General features: G+C 37.0%; 1 protein-coding gene across 2 annotated transcripts in view; it reads right to left on the bottom strand.

Annotated features, from left to right (window-relative positions):
• The window catches only part of GALNT1 (polypeptide N-acetylgalactosaminyltransferase 1), an 87,683-nt gene that overhangs the window by 66,917 nt on the left and 684 nt on the right, over positions 1-20,082 (bottom strand). The window lies entirely within an intron of this gene.

Raw genomic sequence — 20,082 nt, 5'->3', positions numbered from 1 at the left:
TTGAGTAAATCTTTCTTAATGGAGACAATCCAAAGAGATTTTTTTCCAGCATGCAATTTGTCTGAACAAAAAAAAAAGATCCATAGGCATCATTTATAATAGAATCAGCATAACCATAAAGACAGGTATTATGTTTAACAGCTGTTAAGTACACACTGCTATCACATAATCTCCCCAAAACTTAGGAAAAAACTGTCAAGGTAACAGTTGCTTTGATCAGACTTGACATCTAAAGTGTATGTCATTACTTTTCTTGGCCTTCACTAGCAGGTTGTTCACCAGCCAAGCAATGATTCTGCACACACAGCCATGCAAACAGCGCAGCAGCACCTTCCTCTCACAGGCCTCCTGCTGCCCATGGGGACAGGGACTCAAAGCAACACCAGCCAACACAAGCAGTGCATGATAGGGACCAAGAGTGACCCAACCCACAGAGGTAATTTGAAGTAAATAATGATTTTTAGAAGTCAACTGTAAAATGCACCCCAACCTGTACCCCCAAATCAAGACTACTGAAAAGCTTACTTTCATGTTGCTTGAGAGTACTACACTACTGGAAAGCACCAGAAAAAAAAAAAAAAAAAATAAATAAATACAAGACAGTCTACTTCTCTCACCAGTGAAGTGTATACTGTCGTACTCAGCATCACTACTAAATCCCTCTGGACTGTAATAAATAGCTTTTTCATAATTCAAACTACCTACACAGAATTGTTCAACTCAAAAAAACAAAACAAAATAAAACAAAACAAACAAACAAAAAAAACCCACCAAAAAAAAAAACAACAAAACACCACACAAAAAAAAAAACCCAAAAAAACAAACCGACCCCCCCCCCAAAGAAACCCCCAAACAAACAAACAAAAAAAGAAACACCAACAAACAAAGAAACCAACTATCTTTCATAAACTCACAACTGCTCTCCAGAAAGACAAAAACCCAAATTATTCACAAATCAGGAGAAGCGCTGCAGGTTTGTAAAGATGATAGAAAACTTTTTAACTACCATGATTCAAAAATATTATTTAGGCAATCAGCAAACCCAGTTTATTTTGATAGCATTAACTTGTATCAGCTGTAAGTAGGAGCACAGAGCATCAATCCAGGCACGCTTGCTTCCAGTGGGACTATCAACAAAGAGCTGTGTGTTGACTGCTGTGAGCTGGCAGACACCCTCTGCACCTTCTCTTCAGCCACCATGAAACACTACCCTCATTGTTTCACAAGTATGCAAAGCAACCAGCACTGGTGTGTAGGGAGGATGTGAACCACAGTGAAAAATGCATTAGACACCTCTCAGCTCCTTCAACTGACAGAACATTCACTATGAAGGAATCCAGGAGTCCAAAAAAAGTAATGTTTGTGTCAACTGAAGTTTTTTGTTTGCGTTGTTTGTTTACAAAGAGTGGGTAGTGTACTTTTCCAGTAATGTTTCCATTGTAATAGGCTATGAAAACATAAAGACTGAGCTGTATTTTGCTCTAAAAACTCCACCTTCCTATCCAGTTTCAACTCCAGTCTTGTTTACTCACCCCTTGCTGGGAAGAGCTCAGGTGGGACCAGCAGCAGATGCACATCCCCAGCACTACAGACAGCACATTTCTTGTGTGAAGAGCACTGACTTTGGACCTCACCAGCAACTCTTCACCACAAGTCACATGAAGCTCAGGAGACATCTGATGGTTATCACTTACTCTAGCAGATAAGTCATCTTCCCCAAAAAACACAAGTATGGCAACAGCCTTGGAGCAAGCAGCAGCAACCAGCCAGAATCATCAGCTCCTCCAGGGTACAAACCAGCAGAAACCCCAGCTACCTGCGCGCATGCGCGTAGCCACGTACACAATGTGAATTTCTTCGCCGAGTTTTTATAAATGTGGCTCAGTTTCCATTTCCAGAATGCTGCTCTTTGCTAGGAAAAGCGTACATAATATTAACACTGGCAAACGTATTAACGAGGGTCCCTTCAGCTGAGAAAGACGGGGCTTTACCATTTTCTAGTCTTCCCTAAATCATAAGAAAAGACTAAATGTTTACAGACCTACTGAGTAAAAACATCCTATTTAATAATGAATGCAAAATAGCTAAATACATAACTACATTAAAATCAGTGACAGCTGCCCTCATAAATTTTATGTTCTGTAAAATTGCACGCCTTATGATCAATGACTTTTTCAACAGCACACAGAGGCCTCAGGAGAACTGCCTGCTTCATTCTAGGTTTAATACTCAAATGAATAATCTGTAAACTCCCTTTCTCTGACCTGTTGCAAAACACTCAGATAGCAGTAAAGCTTACAGTGTGGATGGCTTGGGAAAACAGAGTTTAGGGGAATAAAAATGTATATGAGCTATTCCCATATCTATTTTATTCATTTCCATTGACAATTACTAATGGAACTACAGAGTGAAATAACTACAAATATTTTCCATCACCTCAGAGATTATCAGAAGAACAGAGATTCAAATATGCTGTTTAATGCTGCTTGAAAGACCACAACCTCTGCCTTCCATGGGCCAAGAAATCATTTTGCAAGTGTTAACAACAGTGAGATAATAAAGTTACAGCAACTCTATCCTATATGCAGAGAAAGAGAACTACAAAATTGTTCTACTTCTAATCAAAGGCTTAAATTTTTTGAGTTCACACACACAGAGTATTATAGCAGGAATGCTAGCACATTACTTAGAGTGAGAAAAGTGGGAGGGGGAGGTAACGAAGCAAGATCCTAAGAATTGCCATTCACGAGAGGCAGTACTTGAAATAAATCAACCGGTAAATTTGCAAAAGCAAATGTCACATTTACACAATGATTCTCAACATTTGCAAGGGGCATCGATGATATTAATATTTTCTCACAAAGATAATAAACAAAGTGCTAAATTTTCTGGCAGAAAATCCCCAAAGTACAACCACTGCTCCACACATACAGTTATTTTTTTTTGGACACTGAGAAACCATTTCTTGCAGCACCCTCACATGAGACAGACCACTATCTATTCAGCTCAATAGCTTCATTGCAAAATTAATATAAATATTAGAGTTCTAAATTAAATCAATTGTGGCTGTATACAGAGCTTAAAAAGGCTGTTTATATATTTACCAACTTAGGAACCAAATGAAACTATAAAAAAAACCCTCACAAATCTAACAGGAAGTAGTTTCTTGCACTATGTAATTAGCACTAGTCAATCAAAGAGGAAAACGAGAAAATTGTATTCTTGTCCACAAGCTTTTACTAAGCCTTATATTATCAGACATTACAATATTAGCGCCCAGTAAGTAATGGAAATCTTAGAAAGAGCTGTTTAAGAGGTGAACAAGCATATGATGACTCCAAAGTCCAAAATAACACATTGCTAATTAAGAGGACTTTAACTCCAGGAATAGTTACGTTTACAGTACTCAAAAGTAAACCTCTAAAAAAAAAGTTACCCTAGGGCACAGAAGTAATACAGACAATTTCATCTAGGGGAAAAAAGAAAAAAAAAAAAAAAGAAAAAAAAAAAAAGTCTGGCTTAGGGACTCAGTCCTTTGAAAATATTAACGTTCTATTTAAAAACTAAATTTTGTGGTGAGGCAAATAAATAGTGAAGAGGGAATGGTTTTCTGCCTTCTGCCAGATTTGAAGCTTTTCAGTAAGACTGTCTGTCAGTGTCAAGAGGAGAAAACATACCCAAACCAACAAACTGCTTGGCTGAGCATATGTCTTCATGCACAAATACTAACCCTCCCACAGAAATTCTAGTTTCGGATACATGCATCTGCCTCCAGGCAAAGCTCTGCTGCTTGCAACAGCATCTGAAATTTGGCTGAGCTGACAAATGACTATCATTTCTCACTTGCAAGAGTAGCAAGATCACTTTAAACAACAGCAACAACATGTTCCATTCTTCTAAGTAAAATAAAGCAGGCAAACTTTTTCTGGCTTCAGGTGAGATAATGGTCCCTAATTCAGGAAGTTTTGTTTACCATGGAGGAACACAGGAAACATTACGTTATCAAGTTTCCAAAACAATGGATTCAGGTGGTAATACAGATCCCAATTTTTTTCTTGCCCCTTTTTTGTAAAGTCAGTAACTACTTTCAGGTAGTCGAAACAGAACCCTGAGAGCCATTAACACTGTCAAAACAAGGATGAGGAAACAGCGACAATAACCCAATGAATTAGCTTTTCTAAAAAAAGCACTGCTGTTCTAATGCAGCCTTTGGCAGTGCAGCAATTCAGCCCACACTTCCCCAAATCATGCTGCAAACCTTCAGGTTTCTTCCTAGAAATATCCCATTTCATTTGATTTACTAATTGCTGAGTCAGTCAGCTGTTTGCTGTTTGCAGCATCTTTTTTTTTTTTTTTTTTCTTTTCTTTTCTTTTACAAGCACAAACCCAAAAGATACTTCAGTATGCAGGAAACAAGGTATGCAGTCTACATATGCATCAAACTTAAAAAAAGTGAAAAAAAAAAAGTCAAGAATGCTGAAAATCAGCACTGCAGCTCAAGGACTGCATAATAACACCCCTAGTCCCTAAGCATTTGCTCTATCCCCACGCTCCTTTCTGACAACATCACAGCTGAGTACAGATTAGAGCTAATTCAGCACAGAAATATACTGCAGTCGAGAAATTTTTGCAATCTATTTCACAATACTTGCCTAAGGAAGGGAAAGAATGCCTAGGAAAAGACTTTACTTCAGCAGCAGGGGCAGACACATGAAGCTAACAACCTAATTCTTAAATTTTGAGAGTTGCCACTGTTCTTACACTAAATCTCAACACGCCTATTATGTGGTAATTATACCTTCTATTTTCTCCAATTCTGTAGTGTTGCTCAGTTATTCTGCATCAGTTTTCCAGCTCAATTTTACCAGCTCTTTAGCAGCTGGGCCACAAACATTGTTAATTACATCATAACATCATGAGGAAAGGATTATTAATCTGATATTTAGCAGAATGCTTCAGGGAATGAGAAACTTTCATTACTGGAAATCTCCATCAGTTATGCAGATATGAATAAAACCCTGAATGAAGTGAAAATTTAGCATTTTTAGTAACTGGAAGGACATGAGTTTTTTCCCTAAACACCTGACTGATTCAGGGTTGAGGAATAACTCTTGCTTGAATATTCCAGAAAGAGATGAAACAGGAACCTTCTACATGGAGGCTCATTCTAGTGTACATCAAAAGCTAGATAGCAATATGGAAACACACAGAATGTTTAAGTTTCTAATCAGCCCCTAAAATTAAAATTACTTAAGATGAAATAGTGCAATAAGTAGGTTAGGCACTTGCTATGCTGAAGGGAAAATCAAGATGTTGAGAACTATGACTTACAGAAGAATAAAACTGGAACTTTTTATTTTATAAGTGGGTCTGCTATGCTATAGAACATTTCAGCAAGCATCAAAAGGAAAGAAAGCACCTCCTAAAACACACACACACGCGCAAAAAAAAAAAAAAAAAAAAAAAAAAATTGTTCAGTCAACACTGAATTATTTTTATTCCTTTAGACACACGGGAAAAAATTTGGAAGCACTATACTGTTTTAAACCACTTATCCCAAAATGTTTAACTTGCAATGCAGCAAAGCAAGTAGGGAGCTCTCAACACTTCTGCCAACCTCATGACAGACCAAAACAAAGCCTCCCAACTCATTCAGCTCTCAGCTCAACTGTTTGACAAAGTTATATACTTTGCAAATGACTCCTCAACATTGGCTCTGGTGGAACGTATCAACTAACTTTTTTGTATAGGTTAGGAAATGTTATTTAAAGACCCAAATTCAACTCCATCACTAGTAACTAAACTAAGGAAAGCAGTGTCAGCTCAAACAGCATTTCTAAAACCTTTCTCTGCAACTGAAAACCTCAGGCTTGCAAATTCCTCCCTGCGAGGCTCCCACCAGAACAGAAGACCATCTATTTGCCAAAATACCCAAGCTGGGTTTCTATGATGATAGATGAACATTTAGCTTCAAAATACTTTGATATAAAATTAAGAAGAATCAACTTACAAGTAGTAGTTGAAGTGCTTCACCAGCTTCAAAAGAATAGCAAATGTTGAGAATGGATATTTGCTTTGCAAGCTGAAGTGTTCCACAGATCAAGAATGCTCAAACCAATGATTTGTCAGCACTGCTCTTAGATTTCTAGCGAAAAGTGTTCCACACTTCCAGAAAGCAAGCTCTAAATAAACTCTAAATAAAAATATGATGACTTAAATAAGATCCTTTCAGCAAAAGCCTTATCAACCTTCCATATTAATGGAAAAATTACATAGAGAATGGAAAATTAAATTTGATTTTCCAAACCATAATGACATTCTGCTTATTCATCAAGAATGAATATGGCAAAAAAGTTTGTAAAATACTTTTACTTCAGTGTTATCTTCAGCACACGAATGCAAAAGAAAATTACAAGTATTTAAAGAACACGTACATCTAATTTCTTATATATGGTCCACGGTTTGGAACACCATGTAACTTTTTGCTCAGGAAACATCATGACTTATCCAAATACATATACTGTCTTTCCCACCTCCCCAAAAATTATTCCAACACACTCCGTGACTATATTGGTGTGCCCTATGATGCAAATGAAAGCAGAGAATGTGCCTATTCTGTATGTTACTGGGGCATATAAACCCATCCCAGACCTTGCAAAGATCCCATTGGTATTTTCCTGGAAACTAAATCCTATGTCAAGAGTTAAATTTGCCCTTTTCAGAGTCAAGAGGGGCAGGAAGGAAGAAGGTTAAACTGATTTTTCCTGTGTGAAATTGGATAGACAGGCAAGTGATGCTAGTCAAAACTTCTACCTGTCAATTGGTAAATTGTCCCCAGTCAACACCTCCACATTCCCTTCTCAGTTCTGGATTTGCGATCTCTTCTACTAATTACCTTGCTAGAGCTCTGTAATGTCAGTATATGACAAAAAAAAAAAAAAAAAAAAAAAAAAAAAAAAAAAAAAAAAAAAAAAGGTGAAATATTATTTAGCCAATGAAATATTTTGTTATCTTCTAGAGCAACACATTTTATTCTCTCTAATTTTTCTGTTCCCTTTCCCTACAGGTTTTATGTTGCCCAGTACCTGTCTGCCTTTATTTTGACCCCCTGATGAACACCTGCCAAAGCCTCTAATTCTGACACAACACAAACTACTTTTATCTGTGAAAAGATGCTTAGTAGCATCACTCATGCCATCCAATTCCAGTTCTCCTCAATCTCAAATATTTGCTCTTCGAGGCAATCTACTTCTGCAATAGTTTTCCACGAAGCAATGTCTCGTTATCCGATTTTGGGTCATTTTTTCAAAGCAGAGGCCTAACCTTTAACTATTTACAAGTCACATACTTACTGAAATAATTCCAAGCTGAGGAGCCCACAGTACAGTTTTTCAATATCATGACCCAGTGATTTACTTATAATGATTTGAAAAGTATGTCAGTGACCCATGAACATCACCAGAATGAGAGGAAATTTGAGTGTGGCAGGATGTTTTATATTACATGCAATTGGGAATTTTTTTGCTAACACCCCGTTAGAAAGACCAAGATAAACATAATTCAGATACCACTTCCAAGAGATTAAAAAATAGTTACAATGCGCCTTAAGACAACCTATACTTCTTCTTAGGGTTTAGTAATTTCAAGGCTTGAAGTAGCCAACTCCTTTCATGATTACACTGGTTTGTGCCAAGAAAGTTGTTAAATATTACATGTACGAAAAGCAGATAATTCAGGTAAAAACTGGAATGGAAGTACAGATGACTAAAGATATATCCATTCTTACACTCAAATTTCACTTTAGTAACAGTCAAGTCTTTAAAATCATATCAGCTACTAGCATCCATTCAGAAAAGACAAGAATATTGTTTATATTATTATTTGCAAACGAAGAAGTCTTTCTTAGTAGTTGCTATGACACTACAGTGTAGAAAACACGTCCACCAAAGAAACAGGGTCATAACTAAATACAAAACAACTAAATTTGAAAGTTCCTTTATTAAATTTTTGAACTTCAGAAAGTTGTTTTATTAATATTCTCATACCACTCTTCTGTGCAAGTAGCTGTCATAGTTAAGAAAGAAATCTCAGTTTTCCCTATAAGAGTTAGGTATGCAGTTTAATTTTAGTGTAGAAAATATTAGCACAAAGACAGTAAGTTAAGATTCTTTCCTTCCTTTTCCTCATGCCATTCAGAAAGCAAATAACTTAGGTTATCACTCTACTTAATTACATCAGCTTATATACTTTACATGTATGAACAATACATTAATCTTCTCATCTAGTCTATAGTCTGCTCTCCTGTGCTCCTCTTTGGTTTTCCAACAGAGGAACAGGAGATGTCATACTTACAAAACAGCCACTTTATCAGCTAATTGTCTCTTCTACAAGCAGCTTTCAACTATTCCCATTAGGAACAAAAGATACGAAAATAACTCTTTACATAAATTCAGACCAAACAGTTCCACAGCAAACGGTGGAAACTTTCTTTCAGGGAGAAGAAACATGATCAACCATTCATTAATGTAAGCAGAGTGGTTTGACTTTTACCACTATGCTCTTCTAATAAACTACCCTGTAACGGCAGCTGGATTTTTTTTTTTTTTTAATAATTTAAAAGGACCAGCTGCTGTACCAGCCACAGCATACTGGGGAAAAAAAAAAAGAAAACAACAACAACAACAACAAAAAACCTGACAGAATGTTGATGCTTGGAAATAAATTATTGTCTATCTGCAAATAGATCTTGTTAGAACAATTTATCCTGCCTTGCGGAAAGCAGAACTTTGGGGTTTATCTCCCACAAACAACAACCTCAGCACCTTGCTTGCCCCTTAGAAGCTCTTTTTTATTCCTCCACCTCCAAAAATGTCCATTCCCTTCACAATACTATGACATCTTCCCTATGTCTCTTAATTACCAAATCATCAAGGGGTATCAGATGCTAGGTTTGTTCCAAGGTTCAGGTATGCCATCTGGCCAGTCAAAAGAAAGGCTCACTGCTGAATTGGCAGGCTAGAAAAGAACAGGTAACTACTGAGTTGCCTTCTTCAATTTTCTCGAAAAATTGCATCAATTTAATATTTTGGGGATTTTTGCCCATCAAGTATCACTAAAAGCCATCTACAAATTGGAGCAGGAGCGTGGTGGGGGCACAGGGTAAGAATGAGGGAGGGTTGAGGGTGAACAGAGCAGGAGATCAAACTGCCTCAAAAAGGCAACTTTTTCTCTCCAGCCAAAATTACTTTTGTTGCCTGACTGGGGCAATCCTCAAGTAAAAACACTATTAGCTTTTACAAAGACTACCACACATCAATGTCATTGCATTTGACATCTGATCAGGAACCAGATAGACAAACCGTGGGCAGGGAACAGAATCCCAGCCACTGGTGGTACGCCCAAGGAAATGCCCATCCCATCACTTAAGTCTGGACATTTGATCCATGCATATGCAGGCAAAGCCAAACGTTTTCAAGTTTTGTGTATTCACTTTTCGTGTATTAAAGTTTCATCCTCAACTTTCCTCTCTCTTGAAAGAGCAATGTAAAAAAAAAAAAAAATTATACATCTTAAGCTTTCCTTTTGAAGCTGAAGAGGAAACAGTATTTCCTCCACAAACCTTCATTTACAGTGGATACAAAGATTTTCAGACATATACACAGTTTTACCATGGAAGTGTTTAAAAATTTCCCTAGTCTACACACAGTTGACTTCATAAGCTTGGAGGCTTTTCATTTGTTCCTCCATAAACATTCCAGTTTTTATAAATATTTTTAGCTTTTTACTCCTCCATCTGAAACAAATCCCTTCTGGAAAAGGAAGATAATTCTTCAACAAGTATGCATAAGACTCGCTAAACTCCAGTTCCAGCCACCACCAAAAAAAGCTAAACTCCTTTCCTCAAAACCTAAGACTTGGATATGGAACTTTTAAACACAGTGTTTTTCATTTGGGCCATTGTGATGATTTCCTCTTCAATAAGCCTGACCATAATTAGACTTCAATCTATTCCAAATACACCAGTCTTCACTTTGCTTTTAAAGCCTTGTCTCTCCTCCCAGACATATCCTAGGTTTACCTTTTATGTAACAGTTTAATAAATTGTTAAAACATAAAGAAACTCATGAAGTTATCCAAACTACATTGAAGCATCTTTAGTAAATTAAATTATGTCAATAACTCATATGAAAAGGAAAATACAAGACTTTACATCTTTTCTGGATACTCTCCAAGCACCAGTACAGTAAAATGAACGCTCTCAGTTTGCTGACTTTGAGGTAATTTCCTCTTTTTTTTAAATTTAAATACTTGAGTTACACTAAAAGTGATGATTTTCTGGAAAGCACTGAGCTTCACTTTCAGACAGCCAGATCTCTAAGACATGTGAAACCATGTATCAAACCCCCCAAATTACTAGCAATTTCTATTATTTTGACTTCCTTTGGATACACTTCTCCACTCTCATTCTTGAACCATTACCATGTCCTTCTGAATAAAATTAATGGTACAGCCAACCACTCATTACATACCCAGACAAATGGAAGAAACGGAGAAATCGCAAATCATGGAAACTTAAGGTGGTGTGCTACAACAATAACTGATGTAAGCTGTTTTAAACTAAGAATTAGCCAGCATTTTACAAGTGACAGATAAAGACATAAAGTCTCTTAGAATAATGAGGAATTCCTCTTGGGTTTGCTCCACAGAAATACACCATACAGCTCATCCCTGCCGACGGAAGCTGTAGTGAATCATAATTTCATTCGCCTCTGCAGTAAAAGATGGTTTGGTAGTTAAGAAAGTTGGTTTCAAATATTTTTACAGCCGCAGAGTTGAAAATCTAGCTATGAAGACTGCAAGATCAAATATTTGATTTGGAAATAAGTGTCTGATGTGCATGGTGTTTAAGTCTTCTGCACAGAAGTGGTCATAACGGAAGTCTGTGCACCCTAAAAATCACTCCATTGTGATTCTTTAATGAAAAATGCTGTTGATCCATTGTAGCATATTAGTGCAAACTAATGACCACAACTCACTGCTATTCAACTCTACTGCAAATAACGTGAGGTATGCTATAAAAAACAAATAAAAGGCATTGTTTTCCTGGCAGAAGGCAAGATGCTTTATGGAGTTTTCTATACAGAGGAAAATGTGGTTAAAAAAGGAGTCCTTAGATGCCTCTCAAATATACATAACACTCGCAAAATATAGAGAAGCCATTGTTTCAAGCTCTTAGAAGCTCCTACTGTGTTTGGGAAAGCACAGTTTGGGGGGAAAGAATGAATAGTCTAAAACTGCGTAAGAAAGCTTTGATATGATCCAAAGCAAGAAAATTACATATTGTTGTACTTTCATGAATCAGATCCCAGCTGAGATTGGGTCAATTGGTTTCTTGCAAACAGCAGATTTCAAGCATTAACTGTTTGCAGAAGAGTGATTAGTTTTCCTGGACATGGAAAGACAGAATAAAAGATGTGATTTGACAGCTCTGCAAGATCCAAAAGCAACCAAAAGCAAGAAACAAGAGGAAGAAAGGAAAGAAAATAAATAATGTCTAGTAACAAGGGAGTTGGTTTAATGGTTTTTATAGGGTTTCTTTTTTTTTAAGATTTAACAAATTCAATACACAAGATTACTTTGTTTCCTGTGGGCATTAGTTAATGTAATTTTTTTTTAATTAACTACTACAGGTATAAAGATTTTATGATTTAGAACTACAGTACAAAATTAGAATCTGGCAAGAATATTTTGTGGAAAAAAAATAGTTTTGTGCTGAGTCTGCATACATAATGTATTAATTACTTAAAATATTTTAACCAGCTCTGGTTGCTCACTACACTCCTAGAATTCTTCATGATTTTTAAACACTCTTTTTCATTTGATGACATGACACCATAGCAGAATAATGTGAATAATATTAGGAAATAGCATTTAGTGCGACTGGGCAGTCATGGTACCAATGCTTTCCTCTAACATTTTGTACAGCCAAGTAGTATTCTAACTACCAACACACAACTTTGGACTTGACAAAATATTAAGGCAGCTCCCAGCAATTCAATGAATCTATTAACAGCCAAATATCAAATACAAATTTTAGAGCACACAAAACTTATAATGAACACTATGTTTTTCTAAAGTTTTAGTAAGAATAATTTTAAGCCCTCGTCACATCAGTTGTTTTGAAGGTTAGATTATCAGTCATTTACTTCTGGAACCCTGCGTAGCCTAAGCTGCCCTTAGGGATGATGTGGATCTATACAGCCTTAAATTACTTTATTCCAATGTTCATAAAACCTGTGATACCATACATAAAACCAATTTGATGCTGAAAAAAACCCAAACCACCAACTAAAACATTTTTGATGAGTATGCCATTTAACACAGCAGCAGCTGCACCACTCTGTTCTGTTTTAGCAGGAACTTGGGAAACTTGACAAAGAATGAATTCCTGAGCATCCTTCATGTCACATTGTTCTCCCTATTCACTTCAGTGCCCAATTAAACCACAGTAGAAGTTGAAGGAAAGGGACCACTAAGCAGCTTGGAGCTATTTTCTCAGAGACCACATTTCCAAAAGGTTACCAGGCTGCTCCTCTAAGAGGACAGATAATTAGATTAAAGCTAAGTCTGAAGCAAATGTATGTTTAACTTACTGGACTTTCCTATCTTATCTGTAATCCTGCTTATACACACACAGCACTAGAGCAAGGAACAAGTCCCAATAAGAACTGAAAGGCCTTTCAAAGGCTCTAAGAAGGCACAAAGACAGTATTTTTAATCTGTGTTAAGGCTCAGGGAGGTGGTTTTGTGCTTTCCTACTCCCTAAAGTTATTGAACAATTCCGTATTTTTCAAGCTGAGACTTTCAGTTCACAAAAATAAACCTCAAAATCAAATATTTAGAAATGTCAGCCTGAAAGAGTTCTTCAACTTTATAACCATTCTTTGCAGACAGAGGGCCTTAAGGGATGAGTTTCTTTTTTTCTTGAAATATGTATTTCAAATAAATATATTTAAATCATAACACCTCTGCTGCATGTTAGGAAGCTTAATATTTGTTGTATGATGTGTACACATCCACATTATTTTCAGAATTTGGAAACAAAACAAGCTTACTGAACTATTACTAATTTAAGTTCCTAGCTTTCTGAAACTTCTGATCAGCAAGTCCTGACGAAAAAATTGCAAGAGTATATCAGAAAAGGGGTGAACAAAGTTACACACTGCTAGCAGGGGTGTGGGATTCTCTTGGCTATTGTAAGCAGAGCTGTTATTCAAGTATCTCTTTGGGACAGGGCTCTTCTGGTGTGCTGTCTTCAACTGTTTTTTAAAGATAAAGATAAACCTGCTTCATTCACATGACACTATAGACAGTAGCCTTTAAAACCACAAAGTCATCTAAAACGAAAACCAGTTAGAAGAAAATGCATACTTAATTTCCTTATGGCAAACTCATAAACTGGACATTCAAATCAATATTCCAATTTGAAGAAACTGAAATAATTCTTAGCAGAAGTATTGTCTGGAAACAATAGCTAAAGCTGGGGTTTGCACCTAAAATTAGGTTTCAGCTGCTGTGTTTGGAAAGTGTATCAATCCCAATTACCCTGAGTACATAATAAACTGAAAATTAAATAAATCCATTAGTTTAATTTTAACCTAAATGAGTCCTTAAAGATACTTTAAAAGTGCTCCATCAGTGAATGTTCTCAATTGAATGTATTTAACACAGAAACATAATGAACAGGATATGCACATAAGAGCCTGGGCTGTTCTTAACGATAAATTATTCATAGTGGTAATCAAACTGATGAATGTCACCGAGTGAAAAGACAACTTGGATCAATCTTATTTCTTTGCCCACAACTAATATGCATTTGGGCCATCAGAAGATTTGGAAGCCTATCGTACATGCGGTTTGTTTTCTCTGCTTTTTTAAAAAGTAACACCTAACAAAGAACTGACTTCATGAAATTACATCTACTTGTTACTTTGGGTTGGGGTGAGAGGCAGCTTTATGCTTGATCTTAGTCCTTGCTCACCCTGGCCACGGTAATTAAACTAATTTTTGAACACTGTTGTGGAGACATCTGATCAAGGGAAGGGATTGTCCTGCTCTTGGGCAGCCTCACTTTGAACACTGTGCGCAGCTTTGGGCACCACAGTGTAAGAAAGACATTGAATTATTAGAGAATGTCCAAAGGAGGACAACAAAGATGGTGAAGAGCCTTGAGGGGAAGCTGAATGAGAAGAAGCTGAGTTCACTTGGTCTGTTCAACCTGGAGGAGACTGAGGGGAGACCTCACTGCATTCTGCAACTTCCTCACTAAGAGAAGAGGAGGGGCAGGCACTGATCTCTTCTCTGTGGTGACCAGAGACAGGACCTGAGGAAATGGCCTGAAGTTGTGTCAGGGGAGGTTTAGAATGATTATTAGGTAAAGGTTCTTCACACAGAGACAGGCAGGGCACTGGAACGAGCTCCACAGGGAAGTGGTCACAGCACCAGCCTGACAGAGTTTAGGAAGTGGTTGGACAATGTTCTCAGGCACATGGTGTGACTCTGGGGGACAGACCTGTGCAGCGGCAGTAGTTGGATTCAAATATCATTGTGGGTCCTTCCCAACTCAGCATATTCTGTAATTCAGACCAATACTATATACCCCTTTGTCTTTATGGACACCCATGGTCATTTGATCAATTTTTCATTCTGTTCTTCATCCAGCTTCACAATTCATGTATGTAATAAGAACTTTCAAATATATATACACACACATATATTCACACACTCCATATATACTGACAATTGACTCCAACTTGTTACCAGTATTCCCCTGGTTTGCTCCTCACAGACATCTGAAAAAAAAAAAAAGGCGCCCAACTCCAAAATTTGTTTCCTTCTCCCTGGAAGAATCCTGGCATTATCACCTTCCCTTTAATTGTCAGCATAATTCAGGTTATCATTCACAGTTTGCACCAAAGCACTGCTAGCATACTGAGTGCAGGTTTAAAAGGCATGAAAAAGAGGTAACAATGACCTGTGGCTATGGAAAAGTAAACAGATCGGGATTCAAGTTCTTCAGGTTCTGTTGGCCTTTGTCATGTGGTGCCTGTAAAATCAGACCAGCATTCCTGCCTCCTGTCAAACTACTTATTTAGACAGATGTATGCACTCTGTTATTTTCATCAGTCCTGTGGATGACAGGAACCACCAGCTGAAACTCTGGAGTCTGTTCTAATACACAGTAAAAATAAAAAGTCAAAGAACATGACATACCCTCCTGCCTGCCTGTAACAAGTTTTCACAAGCAACTTAGATGCTGAATAGCATTCTGACTCAATTGTTCCACATAACCAGGATGACAGATTTTGTCGTATGACTTCATTTACACATCAGGAACTCTGTTACAGGACGATATATTGGAACTCAACATGAAAATAGTACTGCATCCTATTACTAAGAAATATTTGTACAAAAAACACTAAGAATTCATCTACAGTAAGAAATCCCGTAAAATCCATTAAAAAAAAACTTTAATTCCTCGAGATTCTACCACTTGCACAGTTTAACCAATATTAGTACTAGTGAAAAGAAAGTAAAATTTTCCAAAAAATTTACAATATTACACTGGCTTGCAATTTACAAGATAAAGTCTTAGAAAGCAAGATGAGAATTAAGGAACAAAAGAGCAGTTCACACATTCTGCCTCCAAAGGATGCTAACGTTCTTTCAGCTAGGCAGCAAAACACTGAACTGGCTTATCTTTTGGACAAGTTTTCTAAAAGAGTAAAGTTTCTGAAAGTCGATACCAGCATGACACAAGGGGGAAAAAAAAATAAAAAAAGTACGAAAACACTTCCCTCCTTAACTAAGAATGAATTTCACAGCAGCTTCATGAGCCGGTCCCAGACCTGAATGTCCACAACAGCAAACTGCTGCTGCTGCTTTATACTGTTCTTCTCTAGCAGCACCTTCTCACAGAAGAACAAAGACAAATGTCTTGAGGACCAACGGATTACACAGAACAGCAGCACAACACCAGCAGTGTATATTTCTCTTAAATAGAGAAATGTAGTCTGACAATAGAGGTGAAGCTCATGAGCTGAAACTATCAATGAGAGTTGCTGCGGTCATTAAACACGGATTCCAATGAAAAGGCACCATTCCAAAGCTCTTAATCTTGAGAATAACTTTTTAATTCCAAAGAAATGAAACTGACCATTCCAATATCAAAATTAAATACTTTGAGAAAAAGGAAAAAAAACCTGTTTGAAGACAATTCATAATCAAGTTCCATATCACAGTTACCCACCGCTTAAGGAGAGGAGAAAGGAAGAAAACAAAAACAAAACAAAAACAACAACAAAAAAACCAACCAACCAACCAAACAAACAGTAATGCTATGGCAGGGTTTGTTAATAACTGAAAATAAAGCTCTGGGTCACAAAAACAGGGTTGGTAAATGGTATCAAAAGACAGTTTAGGAAGACGAACTTGCCAGGGGTACCTTTCCTTAATTAATCAAGCCTCCAAGCACATTTGCTTTCAGTGACAACTGAGGTTATGAGCTTTTCCATGCTGACTGTTCAGTTCCATCGGTCAAAGACAGGAAGAATCAAAATCGTTTTTCCTGCAAGGAACTACAAACCATCACTCATGTAGCATGCATAGTGCAGGGCTTTAGAATTCAAGCTAGTTCTCTTTTGTGGGTTATAAAAAGACCTTTATGTGAACCCAATGGTAAGAATGCCTCCATAAGTTGGGAGCTACTACAACAGCATGTACATGAGATAATTTATGCAGCGCTCAAAGTCACAAGCTTCCAATTTAGCCGAAAGTAAATGCCCCTAAAGAACCTTCATATTTCATACTGCAAAACCGTATTTAAGTAATCAAAAAGTGAATAATAGAGCAGTTAGCCAGCTCTTTAATACATTAGCTAAAAGTATATCAATTCCATTGATTTTTACGATGGGCTGATTTCACATAATGGATTGAGCTCTCTAGAAAGACTGTAAAGAGGAAAAAATTCTTTGCCAGAATTAGTGGAAGATGGTGTCAAAGTGCTTTTATGACAAGCATGCAGTTAAAACATTTTATTTGGGGATGCTAAATTTAGAGGACTTCTGTCAGGAATAGACCTGGTGCTAACAGTTGAGTAAAAGCCATTATTTCAACACTGCAGATATATTTTCAAGATTTCAGTTATATTTTTCTTTAATTATTTAATCCTACCTAAGAAACAGGAAGTTTGAACAAGGAATACGTAATCATACTTCAACATGGCAAAAGTTTAACAGCAGGATGCTTCAAGGATCCATAAAGCTAGTGACATTTAAAGGCACTAATTAATGAGCTCAAAAAGAAAGTAGAAAAGTTAGTAGTAATATAGGTTAGTATAATACATAAGTCCAAGAATGTAACCAACTGGAAGCTAAACAACCATGATGTACAGGTAATACACTGGCAGATAAAAGTCAATGTTAATAAATGCAGAAGTGTCACTGAAACTTAAATAACTACTAGTATGGTCAGCAACCTTCTAAATTAAGTAGGCCTAGTACAAACAAGAGGATTACAAGCATCCCTGTGGAACTCAGGGGAGATCTCTGCTCAATATGAGAACACTGCTGCTGATAATTAAAAGTATCAAGATTCAAAAGCAAGCACTAGCAAAACTGCCTTCATATAAAACTATTGCTTCCTTCTTAATGATGACCTGAAAAAGGCTGCTGCAGCTTTACATTAGGTAAAGAATTAGAAACCCAACAGAACGGTTCAGAAGACAAAGCATGAAAAAACGCAGTTATAAGAAGACTAAATGTAAACAGAAGGGAAATAATTTACACCTCAAAAATTAAGATGCTGCTCAGTGAAAGCAGGAAGTATACAGCCAGAGGTAATCTTTTTTGATACAATGTGGAACAGAATATTCACTTATGTCTAGTGCATCTTTATAATAAAGAATGCTTCAATATTCAATGGACAACAGAAAAAATTGACTGGGATGAAGAACATTCCATGTAATGATCCAAGCCTGCTTCTATTAAGTATTATAACATACTTTAACACTTCTTATATCTGTCATAAGTTATCCATCCAGATGAACTCCAGATAAACTCCAGTGTCACAATTTCAATACTAAAATCAATGTGTTGACCCTTCAAAGGAAGAGGGGTGCACTGAAACCATCTCCTTCCAAACAAACTCTAAAAATCAAAGAGCAACATTGGAATGCAAATGATGCACTATAACTTGGCCTAAAGGTCAGCACCACATACTTCCAGATTTTGATTATAATTTAAGACAGATAAAATAACTCCAAAATCCTTAATGAAGTGATTGGTTAAGTATGAAACAGCAGCATATTAAATAGCATGACTACAACTATTAAAAAGTATTTTAATGCATCTTACACAAAAAAAAGAATTTTATTTGAATTTGTAGGCTATTTTTTTTTTTTCTTTATAAGCAGTGACAACTCCTGATCCAGCTCAGCTTGAATCTAGAGATGGTCCCTGCACTTCCACGAGAAGGCGTCTAAAGACACAGGCTGAGGAAGACTGCAGAGCCAAAGACCATACCATACCATTTGGGTCCTGTGAATCAAACTTTTGTGCTATGTGGACAGTCTGACACCATATGCCCTAAAATTAAATTTAAATTAAAAAAAAAAACTCACTAGAAATATAAAATGTAAAATCTGTCAGGAATCTCTTATTGCATTCAAAGGACTTAAATATTTGGAAGTACTTTATTTTTAGATGAATGTCCCTGGAGCTACTTTTTGTTCTCAGACGAAAGACAAAGATTACACTCCTTCTGTGATAAAGAAAAATACTTAACAAGTTTACAGCTAACCTATAAGTTATTGACACATATGCAACAATGAAAGGACAGCAGGATATTATTTCACTAAAGCCACAATTTCGTATTGAAATTTGTTGTAAATCACCTCCATTCTTTTTCTGTATAGCTTATTCCTGAACTCATTTGAACAAATTCACTTTGAGATGATGAAGGGGGAGGAATGATCTTTGTATAAAAGTGAAACAGTACCATCTCACCACTAGGCTAGGAAACTACTGTCACATGGTGTTTTCAAAGCATTTTCACTACTTTCATTAGTGTCTTTTAACTGTCCTATTCCTACAAGAACAAGGTACATGAGGAACGAGGTACACTTATTCATGCAACGTATAATTCTGAACAGACAGACATCATCTAGTAATAGTCCATGTCCTGTCCTTATCACCCTGATCTCAAGGGTGACTTGTGTGTGGTGTCCTTGCCAGGTAACATTTGTATCATTTTTCTGAGGATGACCATGCTGCCACAACTTCCTTACTGACAGTAATTGCCTCAGATTTATATTCCTGTTTCACAGGTAACACTGAGAAAATGCAGCAAATTTAAAGTACTAGCAATACCACTTATAAAAAGGCCAGCATCACAGGAGGACACAGACACACAATTCCAAGTCACAGAAAACGATGAAGCTGGCACTAGAAAGTGAAGTGCTTTCTTTCTTCAAGAAAAGTAATTCTTTGTATTTGCAAGAAAAACGAGTTCTGTGATGTTGCAAGTGTTCAGGGTAGCATGATCTTCAATGTCTTTGCAAAGGAACAAAGCAGAGAGCAACAACGTATAATAATACATGGTTAGTTACATAGTTTTGGTTTGCACAGCTGTTGGCTATGTTCGTTTACAGTTCATGTAGTGCCAACATCATTTATATAAACCGAAGAGGCTGTTTCACTCCTGTTCATCACCATAGAAGTTATATCTCTCATCAGCTGCTGCACAAAAATCAGTTTCTATTTCAGTATCTCACGCCGTAAGTTCACGAAGTGGCAGGCTCCAGAATCTACTAAAAACAAGTGGGACCTAAAGAAACTTGCCCATCCATGCTTAATAATAATTAAGGGGGGGGGGGGGGGGGGGGGGCGCGGCGGAGGTAGAGGGGGCAGAAAACACGCACTTCTGCTTTTCTAGAGTGGAAGGAGGTAGTGACCCTCTGTTAACACGGCCAAAGTCACATGAAAACCAAGTTCCATTAGGCAACCAATTAGAATGAGAGCTTCC

The sequence above is a fragment of the Hirundo rustica genome, chromosome 1 (genome assembly GCF_015227805.2).
Source record: "Hirundo rustica isolate bHirRus1 chromosome 1, bHirRus1.pri.v3, whole genome shotgun sequence".
Taxonomy (NCBI): Eukaryota; Metazoa; Chordata; class Aves; order Passeriformes; family Hirundinidae; genus Hirundo; species Hirundo rustica.
Note: the sequence above shows the minus strand (reverse complement) of the source record. Positions and strands in the feature narration are given on the sequence as shown.